This window comes from Hibiscus syriacus, unplaced genomic scaffold, assembly GCF_006381635.1.
Source record: "Hibiscus syriacus cultivar Baekdansim isolate YM2019G1 unplaced genomic scaffold, ASM638163v2 tig00112637_pilon, whole genome shotgun sequence".
In the NCBI taxonomy this organism is placed as follows: domain Eukaryota; kingdom Viridiplantae; phylum Streptophyta; class Magnoliopsida; order Malvales; family Malvaceae; genus Hibiscus; species Hibiscus syriacus.
The window spans coordinates 135,942-158,579 of NW_024063374.1; the positions used below are offsets into that span (position 1 = coordinate 135,942).

A 22,638-nucleotide genomic window follows, 5' to 3' on the forward strand; every position below is an offset into this window, starting at 1 on the left:
CTTAATATTTTGTTTGTTTTTTTAACTTCTTCCTAATGAGTAATATAATAAAATTAATTTTGTTATACAAACATGATCGTTATTTAGCAACATAATACTGATAAGTGTTATGCGATTGAAATAGAGAATTTTCATAACTGATAATATTTTATAATCATTTTAGATTAATTAAATTTTTTTGACATGATAATGTCTAATTATAATTAAAGAATTAAATAAGATAATATATTAATCTAAACATGATAATATTTATTTTATAATAACAGAAAAAATCAATATTTTATTATTTTTATAAATTTAATAAAATTAATTTAGTGAGTATTTTAATGTTGTCAGAAAAGAAAAAAAAGAAAAAGAAGGGTGTGAAGGACAGTTGCGTACTTGTAATTGACACCTGCTCATTCTGCATGGAGGAGAGAGACATTGAAGGCAGAGAGAAGTGTTTTATTTGTTAAGCAATAAGAGCAGATAGAAGTTAAATAGCAAGATTAGTGAATGGTAATGATGAATAGAGAGAACGGATTTCCCCCCTTTCCTGGGTGGTTAGGAAAAGTGGAAAACCCTAGAATGGTTTACAAGGCCTTCCTTATTCCATAAATGGGGTGTTCATTGTGATGGATCTTTTTTCCATAAATTGGTGTGATCCATTCCTTTTATCACCCTTGGCTTTAGGTGGGTTTCTTCGTTTTGGTGAAAATCTTGGTTAGTTCCTTTGTTTTAAGGTCTTGCTGGGGATATATTGAAATTGACAGAAGAGAGCGAGCCCACAGAAGCATTTGTATAAGACTATACATTTGTTTTTGGGTGCTCACTTCTCTTTCTGTCAGCTTCCAGTGCCCGGGTTTTCATCACCTTCTAGGCCTGTTTTGTTCCTTTTCACTAACCTACTTTGCCTTCTCTCTTTATATACATTAGAGCCAAAACTATGAATATTGCTTCACGTAATCCATTGCCTGTTACTAGGAAAATACCCTTCTCTGGTTTACTTGTTCTAAATGCTATTTTCTTCTTCTTCACTATTAAAGCATGCCATCATCTCTTGGCTAGTGTTTATTTTCGCCTGAATCTACCAATTTGTTGCCTTTAATTTTGTAACACCGATTGCACTCTAGCGTGTTGCCTGTTTTTCTGTCTGGGAATGGATGCTATATGCAGGTAGTTTTCTGTGTTAATTTTGTTAAATGTTAGTGTATTTGCAGCAGGTTTGGGGTTTCTGATTTTATGTTGTGTATTTACTTGCGTTAATCTGCAATATTAACATCATTTGCACTTACCCACCACATATAATTATAAATATTATCATTGTAAAGTGTATAGAATCTCACATCCTCGGTAAAAATCTTTTGATTTCGAAATAGAAACATTTATTGCTGAGCTTATAAAAGAGAAATTAAAAGGTGATCTTGCATGCACACGAAGTTCGGATCATTCAAATAGGGTGATTTCCTTCCCTGTATGCAATGGCAAGAGGTTTTGATTTGGTTTAATTTCATTCTTTGATCTAGGAGGATACATGTTTAGTGAGATAACAACTTCTACTACTTGCTTCAAGTAAATCTTAAGAACAACTTCTACTACATGCTTCAAGTAAGTCCAATGAATTCTCAACCTCATCTTGGACCAATCCTCCACATTTTCTTTACGAATCCCTCCCCAAAATGTAAAAATTCAAGTTTTACACGTTTTTTGGATCGTTGAATTATATATATAGAAAGGAGTTAAGATCACCTTACGCAGTGTAAACATTTTAAGTTTTAAATATATTTTGGATTGTTGGATTAATGAGTTTAATGGTCGAGTCTAAAACTTTCAAATTAGGGATAATCCCTTTTACCCCTTAAAGATCTCCTTGTTTCTCATTTTAATGTCAATCATCCATATGCATTCATCCGATGATTCAAAAAATTTGTGGGTTTAATCCAAATTTATTCTAGTTAATTAGTTTGAGTTGAGTAATTATAGAATTTATTATCTGTAATGATTGATGTTGATTATAAGTGTTGATTTATTAGTTGAGTTGAGTTGAGTGTATTTCATACAATCTTACAACTTAATTGGTAATTTAATTTATCCATAGTTTACTTGTATTAAATCTCTACCTCTTGATGAAACCAAACACTTAAGGCCAACGGAGTGTTAGGTCATGGTTATTCCAACATGTGGGAGGCATATAATATCATTTAATTTAGGAGTTATGGGTAGTTTAGATAGCGTGAAAAAGATGGAACACCTTGGACTTGTCAGAACCCAACATGTTTAGACTTGTCACTGGATTGATTCATGAAAATTTGCATAATTTCAATGAATAATAGGAACCATGTGATTTTGTAGTATAGGGTTTTGAATTTGTTCATGTTTATGCATGACTGCACTCTACCATGACTCAATGAGATCACGTGCTAATCTTAACCTAATTGCTTAATTTCTTGATAGATGAAAGAGATTGTGTTGCTTCTCCTCCATAACATGTAAATGTAATTCCAGATTGCTTAGTCCTTTGGTCATAACCCTCATGCTGATTATGCATCATGAATTGTCTTCTTTCCATGGCCGTGGGGGTGAACTATTTGCAAATCTGTTCAAAGCCAAACTCAAAGAAGACTTGGTCATAAACTACTTCCAACAACTGATAAGCGCCGTCGATTTTTGCCATGGCAGAAGCGTTTCGCACCGAGATTTGAAGCCTGAAAACCTTCTTTCAGACGAGAATGAACACATCTGATTTCGGGTTATCGTCTTTTTCCGAGCAGGTTCGTAATGATGGGTCCTTCATATGCTGTGTGGGACACCGGCTTATGTTGCCCCTGACGTTTTGAGGCGAGAAGGGTACGATGGTTCCAAAGCTGGTGTCTGGTCTTGTAGGGTTATCTTGTATGTTCTTCTTGCTGGTTTTCTGCCTTTTCAAGATGCGAATGTATAGAGAAGTTTTCAAAGCGGAAATCGAGTTATACCGGAACTGGAGCCATTGATCTCAAAACAACTTGTGGCTGACCCTGAGAAAAGCTCAAAATTCCAATAATGCGTGTTCCATTGAAGAACCTTTACCAGATCATGTCGAGGATCACGAACTGTCGTCTCCGAAATTCTTCAACGCATTCGAGTTCATCTTGTCGATGTTGGATTTTTCGTGTTTGTTGGAGCACAAGAGGAAATTGAGAACGTTGTTCACATCGAGATGTTTGGGTAGTGCAAGTGGAATGTGTTGTAGAGGGGTTGAGCTTCAAGGTGGGGAAAAGGTTTGCCGCTAAACCAACTTACACATATTTTAAGATATCGATAACGTTAGTCTTTAGTATCCGTGCATAGGGTTGGTTAGTTTTCTTTAATATTTTTGACCAATAACTAAAATAAAAGATGCAGTACGATAAGGTCCATAACAGTAATACTATAGGATTTTGGATAGAATTTGAACCACAACTTTAATAATCGATCTGTGACTTAAATTTTATTAGCCTACCTGATTTATGTTCTGATTTCATTTTCGATATTTTCTCATACATACAACATTTAAGGAAATGTTTGTTGGTCGGCCATTTATTGGAAATATTAGAAAAAGGTAAAAAATCAAAATTTTCCTTCCAAAATGAAACCGCCACACTGTTACTTTATGTCAATCTCTTTAAATTGTTTCTCCGTCGTCTATTCATTCCCCATTCTGCTGCAATCTATGCGCTCCGCAGCCCATAAATATCCAAAGTTCCGTTGCCTTTGCTGGATTTAAGCCTTTTCGTTTTACTACCCCTTAGTTCAAATCCAAAAATTTCCCTCCGAGAAGAAAGCATACTTCTCATGGACTGTTCCAGAGGATTTAACTGCTCCGCTCCATCGCTGGAACGCTTCTCGTTTCTTCTCCGCCATTAATCTTCCGAAGATGAAGAGGACTAATGACGAGAGAAAAGACGACGACGATGACGTGACACCTCCTAATCAAGTAATCGATAGTCCTGATTTGTCATCTGGTGAGTTTGTATTAATTTCTTACTGTTTTACAGCAATGTTAAGAGTAATGTGTATCGGTGGAATGGAAATTAATTATACAAATGGCTATTCGTATGAAGTTTAATTTCATAGGATAATATTCTTCGATTTGTTTTGTAGGACAATGATTTATTTTTTAAATTTATAAATATCCAATTCTAGATAATAATTTGTTGATTATTTAGTTTATTCGATAATTTTATAGTAAATCGAATATTAGTAGAATAGTTCATGTTATGAACTGGATTGTTACCATTCTCTGTTTTCTTATGGGAACCAATTCGAATGTTTATAATTTGATTTTTGAGTTCCAAATTCTGTTTTTTTCTTCTTTTCTTTAAGAAGAAACCAAAGAAAAATGCAGGCGGGAAGCTAATTTGAACGTGGCGATAGGGTGTTTCTTGCTGCAACTGGTTGCGGAGAGTGAAAATGAAGTTGAAAAGACGAGGGAAATGAGAATCGAAATGGAGAGTGTTGTTAAATATGTAAAAGATGAGCTTCGAAATAAAGATTTATTGGTTGCCGCTAAGAGTATGGAATCAAACGAGGAAGGTTTGGACATGGAGAACATAATAGTTGATCATCTGCCTTTGAAATGTGATGATGTGCCAAAACAACAAAGTTGTCTCCAGGGAATGGATAGACTTGAAGCAGAACTTGAAGTTGAGTTTGAACGTTTACAACTCCATTTCCATTCAGCCAGATTGTCCACACATCAGGCTCCGGAGGTACCGACGAAATTCTTAATTTCAAATTTTATATTAAATCTTTCCATTTCGATAGAAACTGTCAAATTCAAATTTCGATTCAGGCAGATTGTCCACACAACGGGTTTTAAATGATAGTGTTTGCATGTACAGGAGAGTGGTGTTAGCAGTTCAAGCAGAAGTTTGAGTGTGAGCTATGGAGAAGTAATTGACCCCACAATTCACGGTGAAGAAGAAGATTGTGTGGACTTGCAAACTGGGGTTCCTCCACATGAACTGGAGAGAAGGTTACATGAATTGCTGGAATCGAGGCAGGAGCAAGAGATAAGAGAACTGGAAATGGCTTTTGGCAAGAGCTTAGTGAGAAGGAAAGAGAGATTTGTTGGTGGAAACACACTGCACAGCTCCTGTCAAGGCATGTTCAAGAACCTTTACCATTTGGTTCCCAGCACATGGTCAACATGCCCACCAATTGAGGCAAGTGCTATTGACAGAATTATATATGCAAACTGAAATCAGTATCATGTATAATATCAGGTGTAGTTCGTGGTGTATGAACTCCATTTGCATGCTTCTCTTTGCTTCTTAATTTGCTTAACGACGTTTTGGTTTCTTTGCAAGTGTTCATAGATTAAGGGGATATAGTTTGTCAATAAATAGTTCTACATTTACCTCTGCTTTTATTTTAGTATTTCATATTCAATATCTTCATTTGAATTTAAATTTTTAGTATTTTCTTTTATACATCATCTAGAATCCATATTTTCATTAATCATTGCTTGCGATTTCAACTTCGCAATCGTTTTTTGTTATTATGGAGATTGGGCTAAATTACATTTTGATCTTTCTATTATGCTTCAATTTTTTTTAATAATCTGAGAGAATCTAGGGTGATTATAAGGTATCATATGTTTAGAAATTTTCTTAATCATTGATGTAGGTGCTCAAACGCAAGACCTCTAGAAAAAACAATATTTTCTCCTACTATTGAGATCACTCAATAGATATATTACTATAATGATAAAAAAAATAATTATCAAGATATGTTTGACTGATAAAGTATAATTGTATCGTAATTTGATATCCTGTTTGATAATATAAATTATAATTTTATGATTATATAAGTTCAATTTTAAAGTTGATAAATGTAATTATGTGCATAATTAAATAAGTTTTTAATATTTTCTTAAAAATTAAAAAAGTATAATTGAGAGTATACAATTACACTTAATTTATAGAGGTTTATAAACTAAAATAATTATTTAAAATTAGAACCATTATATAATTACATTTTAAATTTAGTTATACAAATTTTAGCGTGGTTTGTATCGTAGTTTTAGTTAAGATTTTAACTAGCAGTCCAACTTGGTTTTCCAACACTCTTAATGCTGCTGATTGGCTTGCCATATATTCCTTCATCAAAGCTTCAAGAGAATTCAGGTTGACAGCTTGATTAGAATTTTACCCTTGAAAATTCTGTCTTTTTTGGGGCTGCGCTGGTTGCTGATGCAGTGGCATCATCGGTTGTTGATTGTAATGTTGCTGCTAATTGCCAAAATTGTATTGCACAACATTGGGATTGGTAATGTTTTAGCTCCTTCAAGATAAATTAGGATGGTTGCGGTAGTTAGTATGGTATGAATTCTCGTAAATGTTTGCATTATCACCTCTATTAAAATTTCTCACAAAACAAATAGACTCGGGGTTTTATGAATATTCTTTATAATTATGTGCATCTCCACAATAAACTCAAGAGGGAGTAAAAACATTTTTTACCTCGTACGTGCCATCCGACCTTTGCAATTTCTTTACCATATCAGTCAATGTTGTGATTTGGGAAGCCATTGAGTTCAAAGCATCAATATTTGTTGTTGCAACAATGTGTCTGCCAAACATGTTTCTCGTATTAGGGTATTGATAGTCATTATTAAAAATCCTTTCCAATATGTCATATGTTTCATTGTATGACTTGTCCAGCAATGTTCCATTTGTTGAAACATCAACCACCATGCGAGTATGCATATTTAACCCATTGTAAAATATCTCCATTTGCGTCCAATGATGGAATACATGCGTTAGACACTTTCGCAACTCCTTAAAATGTTATAGAACCCAATGGCAACGAATTGAGTCATGCTTTAGCTTTGTTTCGCAACGAATAAGGAAAAAGCTTCAGTTTCAGTGTTTCCTCAGGAACTCTTTGTTGTACAAAGAAATCACACACCTCCATAAATGCTCTAAGGTGTGCTCTCAAATCTTTGGTAAATTAACCACTATATTATCCCATGGACTGCAACATTTGAAATATCACTGGCTTCAACTCAAAATTCGCAGCCTGGATTACTGGTCGTACAATGATGGGATGAAAATTGTCTAGGGTCGGCACAATGTGTTCTCTAATAGGCCGATTGCAATCATCCATATAGTAAAATTGATGTTGTTCAACTCCATTGTCAGGCGGCAATTCTCCATTATCATCATGTGGTAATGGTGGCAAAGAATTGTGATCATTACCTCGACAAACCATGTTTGCTCGATTATGATTGGCTTCTCTTCGACAGTGGCAAAATGTTCGTTCAATTTCAAGATCAAACGGATCTATATCGGTGTCACTTTGGGACATAAAATAATACAATAAGCTGAAAATAAGTAGTAAGTATCTACAAAAAGAAAAGAAACAAGTAAATGAAAATAAAAAACTCTAATGTTAAGTTATTGCTCCCCAAAAATAGTGCCAAAAACTTGATGTTGATAATAATAATCCTACAGAACAGTGCAAGCATACACGATCGTATCAAAGTAATAAAGTGGAAGATGTTAAGCTTCGGATGTCGAACCCACATAGAGCTAAAAGTTTACAAAAGTATTGTGAAAAAGAATAATAGAAAAATGATTGTAATGAGTAAAAAAGAGTCAACGACAAGATAATGAAAACAAAATGATAAATGTTTGACAGTGCTACAACATTTAGGAGAGCAACAGATTAAGGATTAAATAGACATGGATAATATTTGACAGTTTCTACTAAGCATATATTCAAGACTGTGCATTCATATGTCTCGCAAGGGTTAACATCCTTCAATTGACAAGAGTAAATTTTCATTAATTCTATTTAATCAAATAATTAACAATGCTTAATAATGGACATCATATACTTCTATACACTAATGTTTCTTTTCACAAACATCAAAGATTCACAAAAATAGTATGAAAATCCATAAAATTCATCTCCAAAAATTATAGAAATCACATACATAAAGACAACTTCATCTCTAAAATTATCTCATAAGTACCGCAGCTCATAAAAACAAAGTTTAAATATAAAATATAGTAAAAACATTTAATCAAGCATCTTATGCTCAAGAACCAAATATCATTCTAAATATAATAACATTAATCTAAACAACCATCACTTCCCTATCTCTAAAAAGGATGGAAAATAAAGTTGAATCCTCTTAAATGTTGTTGTTACACGACATTGCTCCCTTGTTGTTGCACTCTCGGTGGGTTTAGGCTTAAATGGAAGAAAAATAAAATAGAAATGTAGGAGGCTGTAGAAAAATTTCGGACCCAAGAGATGAAGAAAATTTTGCATTTATAGCCTCATAGGGTCAAACTTTCCTCCAATAGAAATGTTTCCCTTCTTATCTAAAATTCATTTTATTTAAAAATTAAATCCAACCTTATCTTCAGCAAATAAAATTCAAATTTTAAACTTATCTATAGCAGCTAATCAGATTCAAATTCCAATCTAATCTTTAGTAGCTATCCACTCCTGAAATCTCTCTAATTGTCTGGTGAATCGTCGAATGCTATAGCAACGGCCCAACAATTATGTCTCGTATCAGCTCACAACACCTACAACATCAGAAAAAGTCACAGCATCAGAGTAGATAATTCATAGCAAAATCAACCTAAGTGTTAACAATCTCTACCAATATGCAAATAATGTAAAATATGCTAATTTTTTTCTAAATGTGATCCTAAACATGCTAAATTTCAAGCTTAACCTAAGTAAAAAGACTATAAATAATAACTTTTTTGGAAAGTTGTCAATCTAGCAAGCTCAAGTATAAACCGTGACAAGTCAATGAAACTGGCAAGGGAAAGGTTTGGATCACACGCAATTTCTTCAAGATACTCATTAGTCAATTTACCAATAGTCAACAAGGATCGATGCCTTATAACAAAATCTGTACATCCCTTCTCATTCTTTGCAACACATAAATCTTGAATATGCATCATATACTAATTTGCAATAGATAGAACCATTTCGACATCATATAATGTAGTTTGGGGAGGCTGTGTCGTGATTAATAAATCCTTGATAGAAGCTTCATGCAGCTTTAAACTTATCCTCTTCAATATCTCTTCTTTTGAGAAATCATTCACCCCAACCAGTATGGCAACTTTCAACAGCTTCAACAAGAAACCACATGAACAGCCAACACCCTTATCTGAAGGCATCGACGGAATCTGGCAACCATCTAATAGTGTAAGCTTTCAGTGCCTCACCAATAGCCAAACCATCCATTCTTTCCTTTGATTTCACAGCAGTCAGGACTCGCTTGTAGAGATCAATGTCTAGCTCACATAAATCTTCAACCCACCAATCATTCGGAACAAATACAATCTTCTCTCTGCAATTCATACCCACTTTAGCCATTTTGTCACTCGCTGACAGCTTCCGGTTATAAGTGTAGGACCATGTAACGTTTGCTGGATCCACTGAGGTTTTAGATGCTATGGAATCAATGCATCTTCCAACGATCTTCAGGTTTTCAGACCAATTGTAGAACAGATTTGGTGGTTTTTAGAACAATAATGGAATCTTTTCAGCTACGGAACATGCTAGAATTAAGAAATACTTCGATTTTAAAAAACTAGGTTACCTCGATCAACATCCTCAGTCATCCCTAGGTATTCAGCTGCACAACGTGCAACCACGACATTGTAAGCATTTAAAGTAACAATCATCCCATAGCAGAATTTAGCACAAATTTCAAATGCCTTTGGCCTGCAAGGAAAATCAACTATATTAATCCCATCACAGCATTCTTCACTGGCTTTCAGCACTAGTTCTTGCAAGTGACGGCTCTTAGATGGCAGAGGGAACTGCAAAGCAACATAACAATGACATCTGTAAGTGACAATTATAACAATTCTAGAAATTCATAAGTTTAGATGGTAGAATTTAACTTCACCAACATTAATGGTGACATCTGTTGGCAAAGTAGATGCGACATGCCTGCGTCAACGAAAAGTTTATGTTAACTCCACAAAGAGGGGAAACAACATAAAGACATTGAGAGAAAACCAAAAACTTGATCTGTTCTTCCGGGGGGAAAAACACATGCACAGAAACCACATTCATCATGAAGATAATGACCTTAATGGACTCTGGCCATAACTTTCAATAAATACATTAGTATCCCATAGCCTTGTCCATAAGCAAACAAATTAACAAGCTGCAATGTTGCTGACATTTCATTTTATGATGCAACTAAACATTAGACTAAGAGATTCGTATAAGGTTTCCATGCTAGATGTTAAAAGTTTCAAAGTTTGGCAACCAACTTTGGAAAATGTTTTTTTCAAAGTTTGGTAAATGTTTCTTTGAAAAATGTTTTTCAAAGTTTGGTAAAATTTTGGTAGATGTTTGTTGAAAATAGGAATGAGTAAATTCACTTTAGTCATTGCACTTTAGGGTATTTTCAAAGATTAGTCCCTAAGTTTCTACTATAAATACCCTTACCCATTTAGCTTCAAAAACATCCCAAAACATTTCTTTCTTCCTATACTAGAGAGCTTTCTTGTGAGTAGTGAGTGTTTTGTAAACACCTGTAAATTTTCTCTCTTAGTAAAAGATCTGCAGCAGCCCGGAGACGTAAGCACAATTGGCTGAACTCCGTTATCAATTTTCGGGTATTATTTTTCCGCTTTTATTTTCCATTCTCACTAATCTGGTTATAGGGAAATTACTTGTACTCGGTTTATTTTCCTAACAACTGGTAATCAGAGCTTTTGGTTGTGAATTTTGTCAAATTTTCTACGAGGTTACTATTCATTACTATTAACGTGAATAGTGAATTTCGTGAATAGTGAAATTCGGTCGGCGATACGAGTTTGTCGACGGTGGTGTTCTAATACACGGTGATTCGCAAGAATTGTCAGAAACGATCCAAACGAAGCCAGATTCGAGTGGGAGCGATGGCTGCAGACGAAGGGAAGGTGAAAATTGAAAAGTTCGATGGTGCGGACTTTGGCTTTTGGAAGATGCAGATTGAAGATTTTTTGTACCAGAAAAATCTATATCAACCTCTCTCAGGAAAGCAACCAGAGGGCATGAAGGATGAAGATTGGGCTCTTCTCGACAGACAAGCCCTCGGAGTTATCCGACTGACGTTATCCCGCAATGTTGCTTTTAACATAGCAAAGGAAAAGACCACGGCGGGTCTTATGGCGGCTCTCTCCAGTATGTACGAGAAGCCATCGGCCTCAAACAAAGTTCATTTGATGAGGCGATTATTCAATTTGCGGATGGCGGAAGGGGCATCGGTGGCACAACACCTAAATGAACTCAACACAATCACAACCCAGTTGAGTTCAGTGGAAATTGAGTTCGATGATGAAGTTCGAGCTTTAATTCTCTTATCATCTCTACCAGACAGTTGGAATGCTACTGTTACAGCAGTCAGCAGTTCGTCGGGAAACAGCAAATTAAAATTCGACGATGTTCGGGATCTGGTATTGAGTGAAGAAATTCGACGAAGAGAATCGGGTGAAGCATCAACCTCCTCAGCCTTACACACGGAGTCTAGAGGGAGAACTTCAGAAAGAAATTCAAATCGTGGCAGATCAAAATCTAGAAGGGGCAAATCAAGAACAGGAAATAAAGATTTTACCTGTTATAATTGCGGCAAAAAGGGTCACTTCAAAAGAGATTGCCGAGCACCGAAGAAAAATACCGGCGCACAGGAATCTGCCAACATGACGGAGGAGACAGGTGATGCCATGATTCTAAGCGTCAACAGTCCGATTGAATCATGGATCTTGGATTCAGGGGCATCTTTCCACTCCACCCCATACCAAGAAATCATGGAGAACTATGTCAGTGGTGATTTTGGGAAGGTTCATCTTGCTGATGATGAAACCTTAAAGATCGTCGGAAAAGGAGACATCCGACTAAAGTTGCCAAACCAGACCACCTGGAAGCTGACAGGAGTGAGACATATTCCTGGCCTCAAAAGAAATCTGATTTCTGTTGGACAGCTTGATGGAGAAGGATATAGCACAACCTTTTCAGGCTGTGAATGGAAGATTACCAAAGGAGCACTCGTCATTGCTCGTGGTAAGAAGACTGGTACTCTCTATGTAACCTCAAATTTAGAGAATATCATTGTAGTAGCAGATGCTGATGGAAAATCAAACCTATGGCACCAAAGGCTTGGCCATATGAGCGAGAAAGGAATGAAGATACTTCTGTCAAAAGGGAAGCTGCCGGATCTAAAGAATGTAGATGTCGGACTATGCGAGGATTGCATCTTTGGCAAACAAAAGAAAGTCAGTTTTGCAAAGATTGGCAAGACACCCAAGGCAGAAAGGTTAGAGTTGGTTCATACTGATGTATGGGGACCATCCCCAGTTCCATCTCTTGCGGGCTCACTATATTATGTCACCTTCATCGATGATTCAACAAGGAAGGTGTGGGTTTATTTCTGAAGAAGAAATCAGAAGTCTTTGATACCTTCAGAAAATGGAAGGCCATGGTGGAAAATGAGACTGGTTTGAAAGTCAAGCGGTTGAGGTCTGACAATGGAGGAGAATACAGAGACAGTAGATTCAGAGATTTCTGCGCAAACAATGGGATCAAGATGGAGACAACAGTTCCCATAACACCGCAACAGAATGGCGTAGCAGAGCGCATGAACAGAACTCTGAATGAACGTGCCAGAAGCATGAGGATACATGCCGGATTGCCCAAATTTCTATGGGCTGAAGCTATCAACACTGCAGCTTACTTGATCAACCGTGGGCCCTCAGTTCCTTTGGATGGCGGAATACCAGAGGAAGCTTGGAGCAAGAAAGAAATAAACCTTTCATACTTAAGAGTGTTTGGTTGTATTTCTTATGTACACATAAACTCTGCTGAAAGAAGTAAACTTGATGCCAAGTCCAACAAATGCGTCTTTGTTGGTTACGGTGGTGATGAGTTCGGTTACCGGTTTTGGGACTACGAAAATCGAAAGATCATCAGAAGCAGAGACGTCATTTTCAATGAAAATGTGATGTACAAAGATAGGTCAACCGCAGAATCAAGTAATACCAAAGCTGAAACAAAGGAATTTGCTGAGTTCGAGGAGATTTCTGGAAATGATGTTCAGATCAATCCTGAAGCAGTTCAAGAAGAACCAGGCACACCAGAACTGAGACGCTCCTCCAGAATTCCTAAACCAACCCAACGGTATTCTCCTTCTTTACACTACTTGTTGCTGACTGACAATGGTGAACCAAAGTGCTATGATGAAGCAATGCAAGTGGAGGATTCAGTCAAGTGGGAGTCTTCCATGAAAGATGAGATGGACTCGCTTATGTCAAATCAGACATGGGAATTAGCTGAATTACCACCAGGCAAGAAAGCGCTCCACAACAAGTGGATTTACAGGATCAAAGAAGAGCACGATGGGAGCAAACGCTACAAAGCAAGATTGATTGTCAAAGGCTTTCAGCAAAAAGAAGGTATTGACTACAATGAAATTTTCTCTCCAGTCGTAAAATTGTCTACAATCAGACTGGTGTTGAAAATTGTAGCTGCAGAGAATTTACATCTTGAGCAGTTAGATGTAAAGACAGCTTTCCTTCATGGTGATTTGGAGGAAGAAATCTATATGAGGCAGCCAGAAGGCTTCATAGAGGCAGACAAGAAAAACCTGGTATGCAGGTAGAAGAAGAGCTTGTATGGTTTAAAACAAGCTCCTAGACAGTGGTACAAGAAGTTCGATAGCTTCATGAGTAGCAGTGGTTTTATCAGATGCCAAGCAGATCATTGTTGCTACATCAAGAGGTTCGACAACAACTTCATTATTTTATTATTGTACGTTGATGACATGCTCGTTGCAGGCTCAGACATGCAAGAGATTATACACTTGAAGCAAAATTGTCGAAGCAGTTTGCTATGAAGGATCTGGGCGCTGCAAAGCAGATTCTTGGGATGAGGATCAAGAGAGACACAAAGTCGGGGACTTTGATGTTATCACAGGCTGAGTACATCAACAAAGTACTCTCCAGGTTCAACATGCAAGATGCTAAACCAGTAAGTACACCTTTAGGTGTTCATTTCAGACTCTCCAAAGACCAATCACCAAAGACGGAGGAAGAACGTGCACACATGGTGAAGGTGCCGTATGCCTCAGCAATTGGAAGTCTGATGTATGCCATGGTTTGTACCAGACCAGATATTGCTCATGCAGTGGGAGCTGTTAGCAGGTACATGAATAATCCGGGCAAGGTACACTGGGAAGCAGTCAAATGGATCCTCAGATATCTTCGGGTACCACAAACAAAACACTTTGTTTCAAAGGTGGAGATATGATACTGACAGGCTATGTAGATGCTGACTTAGCCGGAAATGTCGACATCAGAAGGAGCACTACAGGGTATGTCTATACTCTAGGAGGAACTGCAGTGAGTTGGGTTTCTCAACTACAGAAGATAGTTGCTCTCTCCACAACTGAAGCAGAATATGTCGCTGTTACGGAAGCCAGCAAGGAGATGGTTTGGCTCCAAAGTTTCTTGGAAGAGTTAGGCAAGAAACAAGAAAACAATATTTTGTATTGCGACAGTCAAAGTGCTATCCATCTAGCAAAGAATCCGTCTTTTCATTCCAGGACAAAGCACATACAATTGAGATATCATTTTATCCGGTCTCTTCTGGAAGATGGGATTTTGAAACTTGAAAAGATTAGTGGAGCTCAAAATCCGGCAGACATGTTGACAAAGACGGTGACTACGGACAAACTGAAGTTGTGTTCAACTTCAGTTGGCATGCTAGAATAACAAGACCAGACATGCTGCTGCATTGATCGAGGTGTGAAGACATATTAAAATCAGTCTTCAAGTGGGAGATTGTTAAAAGTTTCAAAGTTTGGCAACCAACTTTGGAAAATGTTTTTTTCAAAGTTTGGTAAATGTTTCTTTGAAAAATGTTTTTCAAAGTTTGGTAAAATTTTGGTAGATGTTTGTTGAAAATAGGAATGGGTAAATTCACTTTAGTCATTGCACTTTAGGGTATTTTCAAAGATTAGTCCCTAAGTTTCTACTATAAATACCCTTACCCATTTAGCTTCAAAAACATCCCAAAACATTTCTTTCTTCCTATACTAGAGAGCTTTCTTGTGAGTAGTGAGTGTTTTGTAAACACCTGTAAATTTTCTCTCTTAGTAAAAGATCTGCAGCAGCCCGGAGACGTAAGCACAATTGGCTGAACTCCGTTATCAATTTTCGGGTATTATTTTTCCGCTTTTATTTTGCATTCTCACTAATCTGGTTATAGGGAAATTACTTGTACTCGGTTTATTTTCCTAACACTAGAGCACTCAAGTCTACTTCAATTTCTATGTTTGAATCAGTTGTGTCGTCTTAATCAGGTGTTATTAATCTGCAAGTCAAAGAATATAAGCGTCTCATATCAGTACACAGTTCAAGTAACACATCGATATGGTTACGAGACTAGATTCCTCCTAGTTATTACTCTACCCATAGCAAGACAACGACGAAGTGATTCAGTTACAAGATCTGTTGTCAGTGGACGAGGCTTTCAGGCATGTTATAATGGCGTAAAATCCAAGCTCACTCCTAGTTGGGTGGAACATGCTAATTGATTACATGGGGAGAGATTTAACAACCATGATTAAACGCATGTGTGCTTCCAATATGTTTCTACACATATTTGGACCACTAATTCATGAAAAAAGGGCATGTTCAACATCTAGACCACCTTCAAGATACTTACTGCCTTTTTTTTCGATATTCAATGTTCAATCCCCGCCCCCAAATAAAAACCAAACAATAAAAGAGTAATAATTGGAATAAAACCACCCATGTGGTTAATCTGTCACCAAGACAAAAGCCAAAAGAAATTACTTGTTAAAGTTCTGACTTTTCCAATGGAATGATTAACCACTTAAAAGTTCTCTTTTTTTCTTTAGAGACTAGAGCTAAACTTGCATGTCAGAAAGACATAGGGACCAAAATGCACAATACAAGATAGGGGAAAAATTATGTTGAAAGTAAACAAAACATGGGCGGCTAAATGGTCATATTTAGGTAGCCAACTTTTGTTGAATTTTTGGATGGTAAAACTATGCAATTAGTCATTGTAATTTAGGGTATTTATAAGATTAGTCCTTAAAGCTTCTACTATAAATACCCTAACTCATTTAGCTTCAAAACCATCCCAAAGCATTCTAGCTTTCTTCCAATACTAGAGAGAATTTAGAGAGTTTCTTGAGAGTTGTTTTCTCCTTTTTATCAAGAGAGAATTATCATTGTTTTCTCCTTGGTAGATCGAGAGAGGTTGTAATTCCTATTTTCTCATAGTGAAATTCTTCTACCGTTGCCCGTGGTTTTTACCCTAATAATTTTAGGGGTTTTCCACGTAAATTTTGTGTCTCTTTTATCTTCATTTTTATTTTCTCAAATTATCAGTTACGATTTTGCTCTATCCGATAGCCGTCTTCTACAACAATTGGTATCCGAGCCAGATTTGAGTGTGTAATATCTGCTTATTGTCTTTGTGGTTAGCACCAAAAGGTGGATCCTCCAACATAAGAAAGTAAGAAGGTATTACCCATTCTTTGAAGGTTCCAGAGAACTATTCACAATAGTGAAATAGTGGGAGCTATCCGTAAAAAAAGCTATGGCAACGAAATTTGATATTGAAAAATTCAATGGGAGAAATTCCTCATTGTGGAAATTGAAGATGAAGGTCATCCTAAGGAAAGACGAGTGTCTAGCGGCTATCAATGAAAGGCCGGTAGATTTCGCATATGACATCAAATGGAACGAGATGGACGGAAATGCTATGGCAAACTTTCATCTAGCATTAGCAGATGAAGTATTGTCAAGCATCGAGGAGAAGAAGACAGCTAAGGAGATATGGGATCATATCACCAAATTGTATGAGGCCACATCGCTGCACAATAAAATTTTCCTTAAGAGGAAATTTTACACTCTCCGTATGCCAGAATCTACTTCAGTGACGGAGCACTTAAATACACTGAACACCTTATTTTCTCAGCTTACATCCTTAAGCTGTAAAATAGGAGAACAAGAACGTGCTGAACTTCTACTTCAAAGTCTACCAGATTCGTATGATCAACTCATCATCAACTTGACAAACAATAATGTCACTAGTCTAGTCTTTGATGATGTTGCAGCTACTGTTCTACAAGAAGAAAATCGGCGCAAGAACAAGGAAGACAGACAAGTAAATCTGCAACAAGCAGAAGCATTGACAATGATGACAACGATGAGAGGGAGATCAACAGAACGTGGCCAAAGCAGCAGTCACAAACATGGTAGATCAAAGTCGAGGAGCAAGAAGAATTTAAAGTGTTACAACTGTGGAAAGAAGGGTCATTTGAAGAAGGATTGTTGGAGTCTAAATAAAAACTCCAATCCACAAGGCAATACTGCAAACACTTCAGATGATGGAGATGCTCTATGCTGTGAAGCGTCAACCACCGTGGAAGGAAGAAAACGATTTGCAGATATATGGCTCATTGATTCGGGAGCAGCATATCACATGACCTCAAGAAGAGAATGGTTCCATCATTATGAACCTGTCTCAGGAGGATATATGTATAGTTGCAATGATCATGCCTTAGAGATCATTGGCGTGGGAACCATCAAATTAAAGATGTATGATGAAACAATTAAAGTTGTTCGAGATGTACGACACGTGAAAGGCCTGAAGAAAAATTTATTATCCTATGGATTGTTGGATAATAATGCAAGCAAGATTGAGACACGGAAAGGAATCATGAAGGTGTTCCGTGGAGCACTTGTGGTGCTGAAAGGCGAAAAGATAGCAGCAAACTTGTACATGCTGAAGGGAGAGACTTTGCTAGAAGCATAAGCCACTGTTGCCTCATGTAGTTCAGATTCGGAAATGCTATGGCATCAGAAACTTGGACACATGTCAGAACAAGGAATGAAAGTCCTTGTGGAGCAAAAGCTACTTCCAGGCTTAACAAATGTATCACTTCCTTTGTGTGAGCATTGCATAACAAGTAAGCAGAACCGGTTGAAATTCAACACATCAAATTCTAGAGGCAAAAGTGTTCTAGAATTGGTTCACTCTGACGTATGGCAAGCACCAGTAACGTCCCTAGGTGGAGCAAAATACTTTGTCTCATTTATTGATGACTACTCCAGGAGATGTTGGGTGCACCATATTAAGAAGAAGTCAGACGTGTTTTCAACTTTCAAAAACTTCAAAGCGCGGGTGGAACTTGATTTTGGAAATAAGATCAAGTGTTTCATAACAGATAATGAAGGAGAATACACAAGCGAAGAATTTGATGACTTTTGCAGGAAAGAAGGCATCAAAAGACAGTTCACAGTGGCGAACACTCCTCAACAAAATGGAGTGGCAGAGCAGATGAACAAAACATTGTTAGAAAGAACAAGAGCAATGTTGAGGGATACAGGCCTAGAAAAATCATTCTGGGTAGAAGCAGTCAATACCGCCTGTTATTTGGTGAATCGAGCCCCATCAACTGCAATAGAGCTGAAGACACCAATAGAGATGTGGACTGGTAAACCAGCTGATTATTCAAACCTCCATGTATTTGGAAGTATTGTGTACATGATGTACAACGCCCAAGAAATTTCAAAGCTGGATCCAAAATCCAGGAAATACAAATTCTTGGGGTATGCTGATGGTGTAAAGGGGTATCGCTTGTGGGATCCCACTGCCCATAAAGTGATCATCAGTAGGGATGTTATCTTTGTAGAGGATAAACTACAAAGAAAAGAAGATGATGATAGTGCTAAAAAGTCAGAGACTATACAGATACATGTAGAAAAGGAGGTTGAAGAAGGAGATTCTTCTGAAGCAGAACCAGCACATGATGAACAAGAACCAGAGAGTTCTGAAGCTCCAACAACTCGTCAATCAGATCGTGTGAGAAGATGTCCCAATTGGCACTCAGATTATGTTATAGAAGGTAATATTGCATACTGCCTTTTAACAGAGGACGGTGAGCCATCAACATACCAGGAGGCAATAAACAACTCAGATGCTTCACTGTGGATGATGGCGATGCAAGAAGAAATTGAAGCCCTTCATAAAAATAATACATGGGACCTTGTGCCACTACCACAAGGAAGGAAGCAAATTGGTAACAAATGGGTCTTCAAAATCAAGCGAAATGATGACGATCAAGTTGAGAGGTATCGTGCAAGACTGGTGGTCAAAGGATATGCTCAAAAAGAAGGTATTGATTTCAATGAAATATTTTCTCCTATGGTTCGACTAACAACAATTCGAGTAGTTTTGACAATGTGTGCTACATTGGACTTATATCTAGAGCAGCTAGATGTTAAAACAGCTTTTCTTTATGGAAATCTTGAAGAAGAAATTTATATGCTCTAGCCTAAAGGTTTTGAAGAAAAAGAAAAGAAAAACTTGGTTTGCAGGTTGAACAAATCTCTTTACGGTCTAAAGAAGGCGCCGAGGTGTTGGTACAAGAGATTTGATTCTTTCATTATGTGCCTTGGATACAATAGACTTAATGCAGACCCTTGTGCTTATTTCAAGAGGTCTGGTGATAACGATTTTGTTATTTTGCTGTTGTATGTGGATGACATGTTGGTTGCAGGACCCAACAAAGATCATATTGAAGAATTGAAGGCACAATTGGCTAGGGAATTTGAAATGAAGGACTTGGGATCAGCAAACAAAATTCTAGGGATGCAAATTCACCGAGACATAAGTAATAGGAAGATTTGGCTTTCACAAAAGAATTACTTGAAGAAAATCTTGTCACGATTCAACATGCAAGATTGTAAGCCAATTTCTACCCCTCTTCCTATTAACTTCAAATTATCCTCCAGTATGAGTCCTAACAGTGAAGAAGAGAGGATGGAGATGTCTCGAGTACCATATGCATCAGCAGTGGGAAGTTTAATGTTCGCTATGATATGCACAAGACCAGACATTGCACAAGCAGTGAGAGTGGTTAGTCAGTACATGGCAAATCCAGACAAAGAGCATTGGAATACAGTAAAGAGGATTCTGAGATACATCAAAGGGACCTCAAATGTTGCATTATGTTACGGAGGATCAAACTTATTAATCAATGGGTACGTAGATTCTGACTATGCAAGAGATTTGGATAAAAGCAAATCTACTACAGGATATGTGTTCAAAATTGCTGGTGGAGCTGTAAACTGGGTTTCAAAATTACAGTCAGTTGTGGCTACATCCACAACAGAGGCAGAATATGTAGCAGCTACACAAGCCAGTAAAGAAGCAATTTGGTTGAAGATGTTATTGGAGGAGCTTGGGCACAATCAAGAGTATGTCTTTTTGTTTTGTGACAATCAAAGCGCCTTGCATCTAGCAAGGAATCCAACATTTCATTCAAGGACAAAGAACATACGAGTTCAGTACCACTTCATTCGTGAAAAGGTGGAAGAAGGGACGGTAGATATACATAAAATTCATACCAAAGACAACATAGCAGATTTCATGACGAAGGCGATCAACGCGGATAAATTTACCTGTTGTCAATCCCCCTGTGGTCTGTTAGAGACGTAAGCAACATGATGGTACAAGATATAAAGAATGGTGTGAAGATATGATTGTTCCAATCAAATCTTCAAGTGGGAGATTGTTGAAAGTAAACAAAACATGGGCGGCTAAATGGTCATATTTAGGTAGCCAACTTTTGTTGAATTTTTGGATGGTAAAACTATGCAATTAGTCATTGTAATTTAGGGTATTTATAAGATTAGTCCTTAAAGCTTCTACTATAAATACCCTAGCTCATTTAGCATCAAAACCATCCCAAAGCATTCTAGCTTTCTTCCAATACTAGAGAGAATTTAGAGAGTTTCTTGAGAGTTGTTTTCTCCTTTTTATCAAGAGAGAATTATCATTGTTTTCTGCTTGGTAGATCGAGAGAGGTTGTAATTCCTATTTTCTCGTAGTGAAATTCTTCTACCGTTGCCCGTGGTTTTTACCCTAATAATTTTAGGGGTTTTCCACGTAAATTTTGTGTCTCTTTTATCTTCATTTTTATTTTCTCAAATTATCAGTTGCGATTTTGCTCTATCCGATAGTCGTCTTCCGCAATAAATCAAAACTAAGTGTTAAACATGTCGGGAACAAACGACACAATGGAAAACAAATGCGAGGCTAAACAAAACCAAATCAAAGGGGATAACTGAAAGCTAAAGAACAATTTAGTTGTAATGGAAGAACATGTGAGTGAAACCCATCTAACCGGACACACCTGCCATCAGCTTGGAATGTATCAGGCTTCGAGCCAAGCTTCATAAACTTCATGTTTATTGTTTTTCTCGAGAAAACCTTTACAGAATATGAGAAACAATAGGAGAATCCTCTTAAAAAAAAGCTCAAGAAGCTGTACCCAAATTCCTTGTGGTTGTGATGCTATTACTCATATACCATGTACCAACGATAAAGTTTCTTTCTTTCTCTGTCTCTGTCTCTATCAGCTGAATAAAACCAAACCAACTACCAGAGGCAAAGAAATAAACCTTTCTTTCAAAGGAAAATATGTGCCTCCAATATAAAGGGAAAAAAAGCTTCTGTAATATGATTACAATTATGAAGAAAACAAGCAAAATCAATGCCAACAAGTCAAATCGACAGGCTTTTAAATCAAAGCCGATTTGCTGATATCTACCTCTTCTGCGCAAGATGCAAATATCGATGAATCAACTAATCTCTTTCCTTCTTCCTCTCCTTTATATGACGATGATATGCGTTTGCATGTGATTGCTGCTGTAGGTGTAAAAAGTTTTATTTTTCGAGAAAATAATTTATTCACGATTTTAATAAAATTATCAAATAAAGGATTAATGTAGTTGAAAATAACTATTTAAAATGTTTAATTTTCTATTAAGTTTCTAAACAAGCTTAATTATTATTACTCTTTCTTCAAAGTTTAAACTCTTTTTTATTGTGCATTGACTGCTTACAGATTGGATTTGATTATTTGGACTACTTTTTATGCCACGCCACCCTTTCCTCTTGCCACCATCTGCTTGCTCTTACGCGCGTGTTTTGCTTTTTTAGTCATTTGACACGTGGCTGTCTTGTTTTTTTTTACTCTCGGATATTCCCGTGATTATGGTCGTCCGTGGTAGTTTCTAAATGGATAATTGGTCCTGTCGTGCACTTGTAAAAGAACCCTTTGAACCTATAAAAACCAAAGGGTTCATGTGTTAAATGACGGATAATTTAAAGTAACATGATCATTATTCATTAAACAAACCTAAAAGAAATGTATGTTTTTATATTCCACCATGTTGTTGTTGGAGCTATATAGAGCAATGTTTGTAACATCTCACCCACATTACCCAACAAAAGTTGAATACTGTGTAGAGGGTTCCTTTCCTTAATTTGTTTTAAGTGAGTAAATTAAATATATATGTTTTGAATGAGACCAAATTAAAATCCATTATTATTTTTATTGTCTTAATTTTAAAAAACGAAATTTACATAAATTAAATAGGACATATTACTATTTAGGGGGATTATAACTCCTACGATAAAATCAAATGAATTTTAGGCGTTAAACATAAATAATAATAAAATGAGGGTCAATATATTTGTTTAGTCATTAATTTTAAGTTTAAAAATTAAAGGTTGTTTGTTTAATTTTAGAAATTGATAGGGATAGAAGAAGTATTTAAA

At 36.7% G+C, this 22,638-nt stretch overlaps 2 pseudogenes; one reads left to right on the plus strand and one right to left on the minus strand.

Moving 5' to 3' along the window:
• Positions 1-2,773: 2,773 nt before the first annotated feature.
• On the plus strand, positions 2,774-5,198 carry LOC120182339 (annotated as a pseudogene).
• A 3,331-nt stretch (positions 5,199-8,529) lies between these two features.
• On the minus strand, positions 8,530-21,519 carry LOC120182340 (annotated as a pseudogene).
• Between the last annotated feature and the right edge of the window lie 1,119 nt (positions 21,520-22,638).